At 30.5% G+C, this 10,741-nt stretch overlaps 1 pseudogene; it reads right to left on the reverse strand.

Moving 5' to 3' along the window:
- Nucleotides 1-2,574: 2,574 nt before the first annotated feature.
- Nucleotides 2,575-6,679, reverse strand: LOC114373248 (annotated as a pseudogene).
- Nucleotides 6,680-10,741: the final 4,062 nt, after the last annotated feature.

Here is a 10,741-nt window from a genome sequence, read left to right on the forward strand (position 1 = left end):
ATATTTATCTTTTAATCTACTGATTGTGTTTCTTAACTAGTAATTTCTACTCCTTTCCACTTCACTCCTCTGTTCTTCTTTTGTTATATTCGGAAGTAAATTATGATGAGATGCAGTCATGCAACTTAAATGTTATTTACTGTCTTGCTTTTGTTGTCGTTTTGCAGAAGAAAATAAGGTTACCTAATAGCAGAAGTTGGTCCTTGGAATTGAAAACAATAGTAATATTTGATAGAATTTATTGTTGCTTTCAAACCCACCCTTCAAACTACAAAAGTAAAACCTCCCAAGTTATTCTTCTGCACCAAATACAGTAACTCATTCCAAAGAATATTCAAGATCAGCTCTCATCCAAGTTCAATGCTCAACCTGTTAGTTTTCGTGAAAATCAAAATATGTTCTAAATTTATTTTTCAAAAGTATCAATTCTAAGACTCTACTATTGATATTATTGTTTACGGTCAATGTATTTGAATAATTAATTAATAGGATAAAATATAATTTTTGTCAGCCTATTTTTTAAATTTTATGATTTTCATCCATTATTTTTAAAAAATTCATGATTTTAGTTTTTTATTTTTTAATTGAGAGATTTTGTTCTTTACTTTTAAAGAATTCACAATTTTAGTCCCTCTCATCATTTTCAAACAACGATATCTATTAATGTTGATCAACATGTCATGTGTTTGTTTATAAGTCAGATGACAAATATTTTTTTATTTAATTTCTAGTAAGTTTAATTCATATTAAAAATAAAAAATACACAATCAATAATTGAAAATGGTCATAGGAACTAAATTCACGGATTTTTTATAAGTGGGAGACGAAATGTCTTAATTAAAAAATAAAGAAACTAAAATCACAGAAACTTTTTCATTGGGGACAAAATCAATTTCAAAATAGGAGGACTAAACCACAAATTTGAAAAAATAAGAGGAAAAAAATTATATTTTAACCTAAATAATATTACAAATTTTTAATATATCCAACTCAAGGATTTAGGCTCAATGGTTGGATTCAATTTTGTCAACCATTATGGTGTGCTTTGATTAGATGATGAAAATAGAGAAGATAGAAATAAAATAAAATGAATTAAAATATAATGTAAAAGATGTGGATCTAAAAAAATTATAAAATTTCTCTCTAATATTATTTATCTTCTCTCTACCAAACACACTAAAAAACTTTTAACTCTTCATCTTACCGTCACAAATTCATATTGTGTTTTGAATTTAAATGATAACCAAATCAATAACTTTTAATTACATTGACAGCGATAATGGAATCAATATTATTGTCAACTTTGAGTAGTTCATACTTGAGTAATTTATCCATTTATGATTGTATAACCCACTATTTATGTACATGATCAAGGGGGTTAATAGGGGTTTTGCTCTTTCCTTAATTTTAAGGCAAAATTAAATTTTTGGTCCCTCGTTATATCTTCAGTTTCGGATTTAGTTCCTCAGTAATTTAATTCACGAATTGGGTCCTTCTATTTTGTAAAATCGTGCAATGTTGGTCCCCCAGACCACAATTGGACGTTGACCGTTAGCAAGTGATGTTGACTGTCACATGTCACGTCCTTATTAGATGATGACTATCATGTGTCATGTTTTGATTGGTCAATAAATATAACAATGCATTTTATTTTTCATGGAGTTGACATCCAATCAGAACATAACACATGACAGTCATCATCCAATAAAAACGTGACATGTGACAGTCAACATCACTTGCTAACGGTCAACGTCCAATTGTGGTCTAGGGGACCAATATTGCACGATTTTACAAAATAGGAGGACTCAATTCATGAATTAAATTACTAGGGGACTAAATCTGAAACTGGAGATAAACTGGGGGACTAAAAATGTAATTTTGCCTAGTTTTAAAACTTATTATTAAATAATCATTTATTATAACTTAAGTATTTAAATAATTATATTAAAAAAATTGATCTACCTTTTATATGCCCCTAAATCCGTCGTTGTACATGATGCTACTATATGGGTTTATGAGCATGTAATTATTTATATGAAAGGTATAATAAAAGTATTAATAAAAGCTCAACCATGTGTTGCACGTGTAGAAAATTTTCATGTACGAATTTTTCTCTTTTATTCAATGTATCTTGTTTGAAGGAAGAGGGAGCAAAACTTACATTTGTGATAGTTTTTACTTGTTAGTATTGTTATTCATTTAATGTTGTTAACATTAAATGAACAAAATGAGTATTTTGAATAATTTTTAAAAGATAAATGATCAAAACGAATAAAAAAAATAAGATAAAAGATCAAATAAGTTATTTGTTCTATAATAATTTACCGCCCCATCTTATTTCTTAAGTTATTATTATTTGTCATCATCAATTTATCACGTTATCAATTTCATATTTCCATAGCAAAGGGTGAAAATATCATCTGAGTTGAATCATAAGCTAGTGGAAATTAAAAATAGATTAGTCAAGACATGACACAAGGGCAAAAGGAGAAAAGAGAATAAACAATGATTTGCTTTCCCAATTAAAACATGATCTACACCATAGAGAGTTCTAAAACATCTTGGCAAAGACCATCAATGCTTGGAATTTTCTTCTTCACAGAATTTGGAGTATTGTTCTGAACCCATCAAGTTGTTTAATTTATCACTGTCATTTATTTCAACTTTAATTATTCATCTATCTTTATAAGAGCTTGAATTATCTTGCATGAAGAAATGTAGGACTACCTCCTTGTGTTACAACTACTCCCACTTTTGGCAATTCAACATATGCAAGGGCATGATTAGTTATACCAACCATAGTATAATTTCCATCAACTTTCACCCACTTATGACAATCAGCATACTTCAAATCCTTAACAACCAGAAGTATAAACTATATAGAAGAAGCCAAGAAGGCAAGTTAGAGGCATAACTAAAAGTCAGTGAACATGATCTCTAAAAGTAAAGTGCTCTTTTTCATATTTTGAAGCATTATGCAAATTAACTTTAGAAATATTAGTTGCAACAACTATAGAAAAAACCAATCATTTTCATATCATACATGTTCAAATGCACATTTTGCATTTAGCATGTAATTAGAGATGTGAATATGGAAAGAATAAGAGAATCATCAAAATCCATATAAAACTAATATGCACATAGGAGGTATTTTCAATCAAGAAAGTTAATACTAAGATAATTTCCTTCGTACCAATTATAGTCATTATTTACTTCTTTTTCCATAATATTTACAAGCAAATAATGACATTGATAATGATGATCCAAAAGTCTGATTTTACATCAATTTAACATGTTAAGCTCCAATGTAATGTACCTGACGTCCGTTCAGAAAAGAATAAAATTTAAGCAACTTCAAGATCCCATCATATCTAAGATAGTGGGAAAAAGGGCATGTTTAGTTTCAAGAAGGAGAATCACTTGAACAAAATGCATTTTGGAATTTTTTTATAGCTAGAAAAAATTTCTTCAAAACAATGAATTGTGTTTATTAATGCCAATTAGGATTAATGAGTATTGTTTGGATTAAGTCAAGCAAAATTTAATATTTTTTTATTACTATTATTCTTTAATTTATTAAATCCCTTATTATTATTTAATTTGTATATTACATTATGTGTTATGTTTTAAATAATTTATTATATTTTTTGTTATTATTATTGGTAACTGGGATCACAATAGGGATGTTGCAAAAATAATGGCAAAATTACAAATTTAGTTTCCCTATAATTTAGTTCACGAATTTAGTATCCTATTTTTTACAATCTCGTTGTTTCCGAGAATGAATGTTGACGGAATTGCTTACCTTGACATTCACATGACTCGTTACGTGTCATGATTTTATTGGAGGTTGACGTTAAGTAAATGTACGAAATTTGCATCCAATAAATACGCAACAAGTGACAGTCAACGTCCAATAAAAATGCGACACCTGACAGTCAAGATAAGCAATTAAAAGTCAACGTCCAATTTCAGGTTGGAGACTGAAATAACGGGATTACAAAAAATTTGGAGACCAAATTCATAAATTAAATTATAGGGGAGCTAAATTTATAATTTTGCCAAAAATAATTAAAACATGGAGTTGCCACCAATATGTTTTGGGGAAAAATGTTGAAAAACTCTTTCAAAAAATGACCTTTGAAATCAAAGTTAAGTTTGAAAGTCAATTACGCATACAAAAATTTTAATATTCTACAACTCCATTAAAAAATGATACTTCTAATTAATTACCCAAAATCTATATAATCTTATAAATATTTTTTTACCCAAAAATTATTTTTATTTCTTTTCTTCAAAAAGAACACATTTGATTTTTTTAAAAAAAATTATTTCTTTTTATTAAAAGAAAAGTGTAGCACAAGGATTTAAGCCAGTAAAATAACTAGTCATTAAACCCTCACAATCAAATAACATTGAAAATAGAATTGCTATTCGTTAATGCTACTGATTGATACTTGAATGATTTTTTTTTTTTAAAGAAGAACATGGACTCTATGTACTAAAGTTTTAGATAGCAAATGGCTATACAGTAAATTTTTATGATTAACCGAAATCAAAAGGTAAAAATGTTACTCTATTTATATTGCAAATGAGTTAAAATAATTATTTTATTTGAAAACACAAATATGAATAAAGAGAGAAAATAAATAAATAAATAAAATTTGATTTCACCGTTTATTTCTCACTTTCCAAAAGTAAAGGAATTAATGAAACACAATGCTGCAACCTAAACATTCCTAAAGCTAAAGCCTCACCTTTCAACGTTTTTTTAAGAAAAATAAATAAATAAATAAATTAAAATAAATGAAAATAAAAACAAAACAAAAACTCAAAGTCAGATCAAGCCATTTGAACGTCTATATTCCAACCTTCCCTAAACCTCATGACACATGGAAATCAAAAACAAAATCCTATGTAGATTCTAATATTTTCCTTTTTCTTATTTTTAGAAGCAAAATAAAAGCCAAAGTCGACGTCTGATATTTACTCTAATTCCAATTGGAATCTTATACAATTGAATGATGCATCAGACTATCACCACCGACACAATAATATAAATTGGTTTACAAATCAATAATAAGAGAACAAGAAAAGAATGAAAGCATGAAGGAATTGATGGCAACGGAGAAACATTGTTCGTGTTCGTGTACGTGAAAGATGTCCATTTTCTATTAACAAATAAACAAGAGCCAAGTAAATATCAAATCACATATCCATAAAGAGGCAAATTACATAGTTAATATACTTTCCAAACTTTGAGTTTGTTTTCCAAGTAACCAAGTGCTCACATCATGCAGCTCTCCTTATAACTAACTTATGTGTTTATTAAGTCTTATCACATTTTCTCTCTTTTTTTCCTGTTTTTTTAATTTTATTTTCTTAAATAATATTAAAAAAACAATATCGGGATAAAATGGGATATTCATATTATGTTCTTTAGGCTTTTACCTCCTGCACCCCTTTTTTCTTCCTGCACCTCCAATGTCCATTCCGGAATAGGGCGCCGCTGTTTGTGTAGCATCTTTGGAAATCTAATGGCTGACGCGAATAAGACAGTAAGAGAGTGAGGGACGAGACGACCTATCTGCGACAGTAGCAGCGCAACCTAAGCACGACGGCGAGGGCGACGACGACGACAATCACAACTCAGCGCGGCAGAGGTGGAGCTTCGACGGTGGCAAAGGATAGATCAGAGAAGTCGCGATAGATTTAGTAGGGAACCACTTACGGTTACGGCGGAGGAAACAATCGCCTCGCAGCTCCATCGCGATCTTACGACGATCTGACTCTCCGGCGATCACAGAATAAACATCACGTTCCGGCGACTGAGGATCCCGTGCAGCTAGCTCATTGCAGAAGCGACACATTGCGCTCGTCAGTCGTCAACAACAATGCGGAAGCAGCGAGGAATTTAAAATTCTTTACTTCTCCAGAATACTGTGAGAATTTCAAAATTTTCTTAAATGGGTACATTTTAAGGGAGTGTTTGGTTTGATTGTTTTCTGATTTTATTTTCACTGAAAACACAAAACGGTGATGAAAATGTGTTTATTTGGATTTTTGAAAATATTTTCAGTAAAAATGAAAACATGAAACAAACAGAAAATCAAAATAATACATTCTCGTTTTGAGTGTTTTCAAAAACTCATCTCGGATAAAATGAAATTAAGGTGACAATAAATATAATTTTAAGCAAATCTAAAAATATAAAAAGACAAGAAGTTAATATATAATAAATTTTTAATATTTTTATTTCATAAAAACAAAAAACAAGAAGTCAAACCAAACATGTTTTCATAATTCTAATCTTTTAAAAATGAAAACAGTTTTCAGAAAATAAAAACAGAAATTAAAAATGCAAATCAAACACATTCTAAATTACTTAAAAAAAATTGAATTACCAAAACACACTAAGAGATCTCTATTCAGGGCTGAATCCACACTACATGTTTGCACAATGATTTAAATTATACATAAAAAGAAATGTGAATTTCCAATCCAGAAAAGAAGAGACATGGATCAAGATCCATAACATAACACATGACATGACAAGAACTGAATTGTAATATAAGTGATGAGTGATGGAGATATTATATTACCATTAGAAAAGCCTCTGAAAGACAGAGATCCTCAGGTAAGAGGCAGCTCTTAAAGCCCACAATTGCTTGCAAACCATTTTTCTCTCATTCTCTTCACTTATGCCTTGATCATCCATTTATGTATTTATACTAAGGGGGTTGGTGAAAGTTTTTGTTCTTTTTTTATTCCTTCAAAAAAATATTATCATTAAATTTTTTTTTAGTTTACTTTATTTTAATTTTTTGTAAATTTAAAATTTTAAATATTTACATTTTTATATTTTAATTCGTATTTTTAGTATTGGTAGATTATTTTTTTCTTTATATATTTTTAAAATTTATAGTTTCACATTTTACATATACTTGTTACATATATTTGTAACATACAAAATACTTTAATTTTTATTATACAAATATATGAAATAAACAAAAAATCTAAAGGTTGTGTCCTATGGACTCATCCATTACCTGAACAAACACCTAGGATTTTATTGTTTTGTCTTGTCTTGTTCCCTTCACTTCTTTTTCCTCGGATTTATATAGTTATCTGCTACTTGATTGGTTCTTGCCAGCGTGGATTTGAGAAAAATACCCTGGGATATGTAATGTAACTTACTTATGCTTAGTTACTGTGATATATCTGTAAATGTAAAGTTGAAATCCCTTAAATGGAAGTGGTCAAGAGGACTATTTATACAATCTATGATTCAGTAGTCAGTGGTCAAGAGGGCTATATATACAATCGATGACTCAGTTGTCAGTGGTCACTAGCAAGTCTCAAGTTGATAATTGATTACATTGAGTGAAGATGATGGAAAAATTGCTTCTAAGTCAATACTAAACGAGAGGATGATGCCTGCACTATATTTTATTCTTCCATGGGTCTGAAACTTCCAATATTTGGAAGTTACTTTGAGCTCTTACTAGTTACTAATCTAAGTCAAGCAAGGTGGAATATACTGAACCCAAAACTACCTAAAACTCTGCTTAAGAGAAACCAAGTTCCTTGCTACTCAGACCAACAGGCATTAGTTAGTTCAATCTTGTGACTTAATGATGTGAAAAGCATAAGTAGTCATTGCCCTGATTGAAACTTTTTAATCATTCTTTTTTTCTTTCTCATGTTTGTACCTATCTTCTTATACTGGAGAAGATTGTCAGGTCTATTATGTCCAAGGAGGTGTGGCAAGGAATGTAGCAGAGGTGCATGCCAAAACTAGGAGCAAAGCCATACATGATTAGTGCTCTTGGGTTTGACATGGCAGGTAAATTCTTACCATCACAAAAACATTTTCTCTTTCATTGCTGTCATAATTTTTTATTTGGACAATTTATTATGGTCAAGAGGCGCCCTTTATGGAAACTTCAACTGATTTATATTCAAAGTTGTCAGTTGTTCATAGTGGTGACATTTCTCTGATTTATCAAAATTTGGATTATTTCTCTGCCCTACTTAGAGACTAAACTAAAACACAAAAGTAGTATTGCTTTCTTTTAAACAAAAAATGTTATAAAATAATTTTCTGAAGAAACTGTGCCATCCTAGAAATGAGAGGAAAACATATAAGATTGGAAATCGTTCTTGAATGGAAATCTAATAAGGCTTGAGAAATCCAATTCTAGAAATAAATGATGCCCTTCTATACGAAATAGATATGGTTTGCTTTTACCCATAATACTTCATTAATCTGATCTAAAGCACGTGAAAACTCCTACTAATCCACTCCGGCAATATTCTAGATTCATTTGACTGGACCTCTTGGTGGCAAAAAAGAAAAGAAGAAGAGTTTGATAAGGCAAAGTCTTGTGTTGTACTCCTGTTCAATAGTGTATCCTCATCAGTTGTGAATTAAGATTTTCTAAGGTTTAGTTTATTGATTGTTGGGTGTTTCTACCACTATGAGCATGCCATCTTCTTGTCAATTATGACCTTTTCTATTCTTTTTTTTACGTCTTTCTTGTGCAGATGATGCTAAATCTGTTTATTCAGGTGCTAAAGTTCTCTTCCACCAATCGATGTTGTAAATTTTGAATGAGGATGACGGTAGATAAACAGCTTGAGTTGTGATATAACAGCCTCCTTTTTGCCCAGAAAAAAATGATAACATTGTACCAAGGCTTGTGGCATTGAAATATGAATTGATAACTACTGTTATGAATTTTTATTAACTTAAGAGTTTAATAGACACACTTTTTTTAACATTGATATGCACTTTTACAGTGACATGTTATACTTGATCATGTCATGCTGTCTGTCTTTGTAGTGAATATTTTTTTCCCTAGAATTTATATTTTTACACATTTATATAGCATCACGACTTTCGTTTTTTGTTTTTGGGAAACTAAGTTCCGAAAATTATACATTGCAAAAATTAGTTTTCAAAAGTGTTCAAATTTTAACATAAAATTAATTTCTAGACGTGTAAAATTTTTAGCACTTCTTAAATCTAATTTCTAAAAGCCAATTTCAATACAGTTTCTCACTGTTTGATCTATGCCTTCAAAGCTCCATGCATACTCTGGCATGTATTAACCATGTCACAATTGCTAACTAAAAATAAATTCAAAAGTCAGGACCTGCAGAAACACAAGAGAAAACAAAAGGAGAACACAGATTTTGCTTATATCAGTCTGGTGATTGGAATCTCGCCACCTACAGCTTAAACTACCATGGAATCTGACCCAAAATACAGACTAATAGTATGTTTGTGTTACTGTTTGCATCCTGCAAATGTATGCTTAGTCCTTACAAAGGAAACACTCAATTTTTTTATCGATAAATGTTAGTTGTTAATTGTTAGTTTTTTTGTCAGCGGAGAAATCAAAGACATGTTATTTGTGTGATTGACGGAAACAAGTCATGGAACCATGAAGGATACAATCAAGACGCAAAAACGATAACAATGAGATCATGCGGAACGAAAGATAGAGTATAGGGGACACGGGACAAATAAGGGGGTGCACTAAAGAAAGGATATATTTGGAAAAAGCAAGTATGAAATAAGTGTAAGGAGGTGCATAAACAAAATGGGAGGTTTGTTTAGCAACAGCCTAACTGAATAACCTTATTTGAGCCTTGGTCATTTCTTAATTGTCCACCTAAGATCACAATCATGACTGATGACATTCAACCTCCAACAAGTAGTTAGTAGCATTGAAAATTTGAAACAATAAAGATGTGTTAAAAAAAAAAAAACTGGCCCTAGAAAGTAGAGGGTGGAGACCCCATAAAAAGCTGTATCACACTCACTGAAAACATGTTTGGGAATCACTTGCAAAATTACGTTTGAGACAAAAGTAATTTTTATGCGTCATAACATTTTCAATTTCAAACTAAACATGCACAGAATGACCATAATTCTTGTCATACCAAAGTACCTTGTAATGCTAAGCTTACAGAAATGAATGAATTTGCTGAGATGGTCCTCCAGCTTTTTAATGCAGTCACAACAAAAGGCTCCATTCACCTAATAAGACCAACCTGAAAAAGGAAAAAAGCAACTCGGTATTTGGCCCTCTACGTGCACCGAAAGGGATGGATAAGTCAGAAAACTAGATTAATCTCTGAAGAGCTTCATTTATTTATAATCTAGTGGCCCTTTTGGTAGCACATGCTTTGCATTTAATAACTCATGCAAGGGCTGCACCAAGGTGTGTGTTGGTGGGGTTCACTGACTCACTCTTTCGTCCTTCCATCCAATTACTGCTCGAGCCTCTTTTGTACATTGAAAATGGTACTTTTATAAATCATTGTTTACTCTATTACAGTTGGTTCTGAAACTAATTTTGTACTAAATGTTAAAAGTAGTGTAAAAAATATGTTGAGACCATAATGTGCAAATATCATCATCCTTCCTAGATGTAGATTATGTCATCTCTGTATTTGCTTCTATGTCATTGCAAAGTCCTTAATACTTTTTGATTAATTCGAGACTTCAAATATTTTTTCAGGAAGATAATTTTGTTGGAATTAACTAAGATTATAATGAGTAATAAAACTTTATCTCTATAATGCATACTCACAACTCAAACTTAATCATTATTTAAGTTAGAATAATTTCATGTCAATTAATTTATCATTATAAAGTTCTTATAATAGGCCACCATCATTGATGAATTTGTCATTATTTTTTTAAATTATGATTTGTAGCTGTGATTAC

The sequence above is a fragment of the Glycine soja genome, chromosome 11, assembly GCF_004193775.1.
Source record: "Glycine soja cultivar W05 chromosome 11, ASM419377v2, whole genome shotgun sequence".
NCBI lineage: Eukaryota > Viridiplantae > Streptophyta > Magnoliopsida > Fabales > Fabaceae > Glycine > Glycine soja.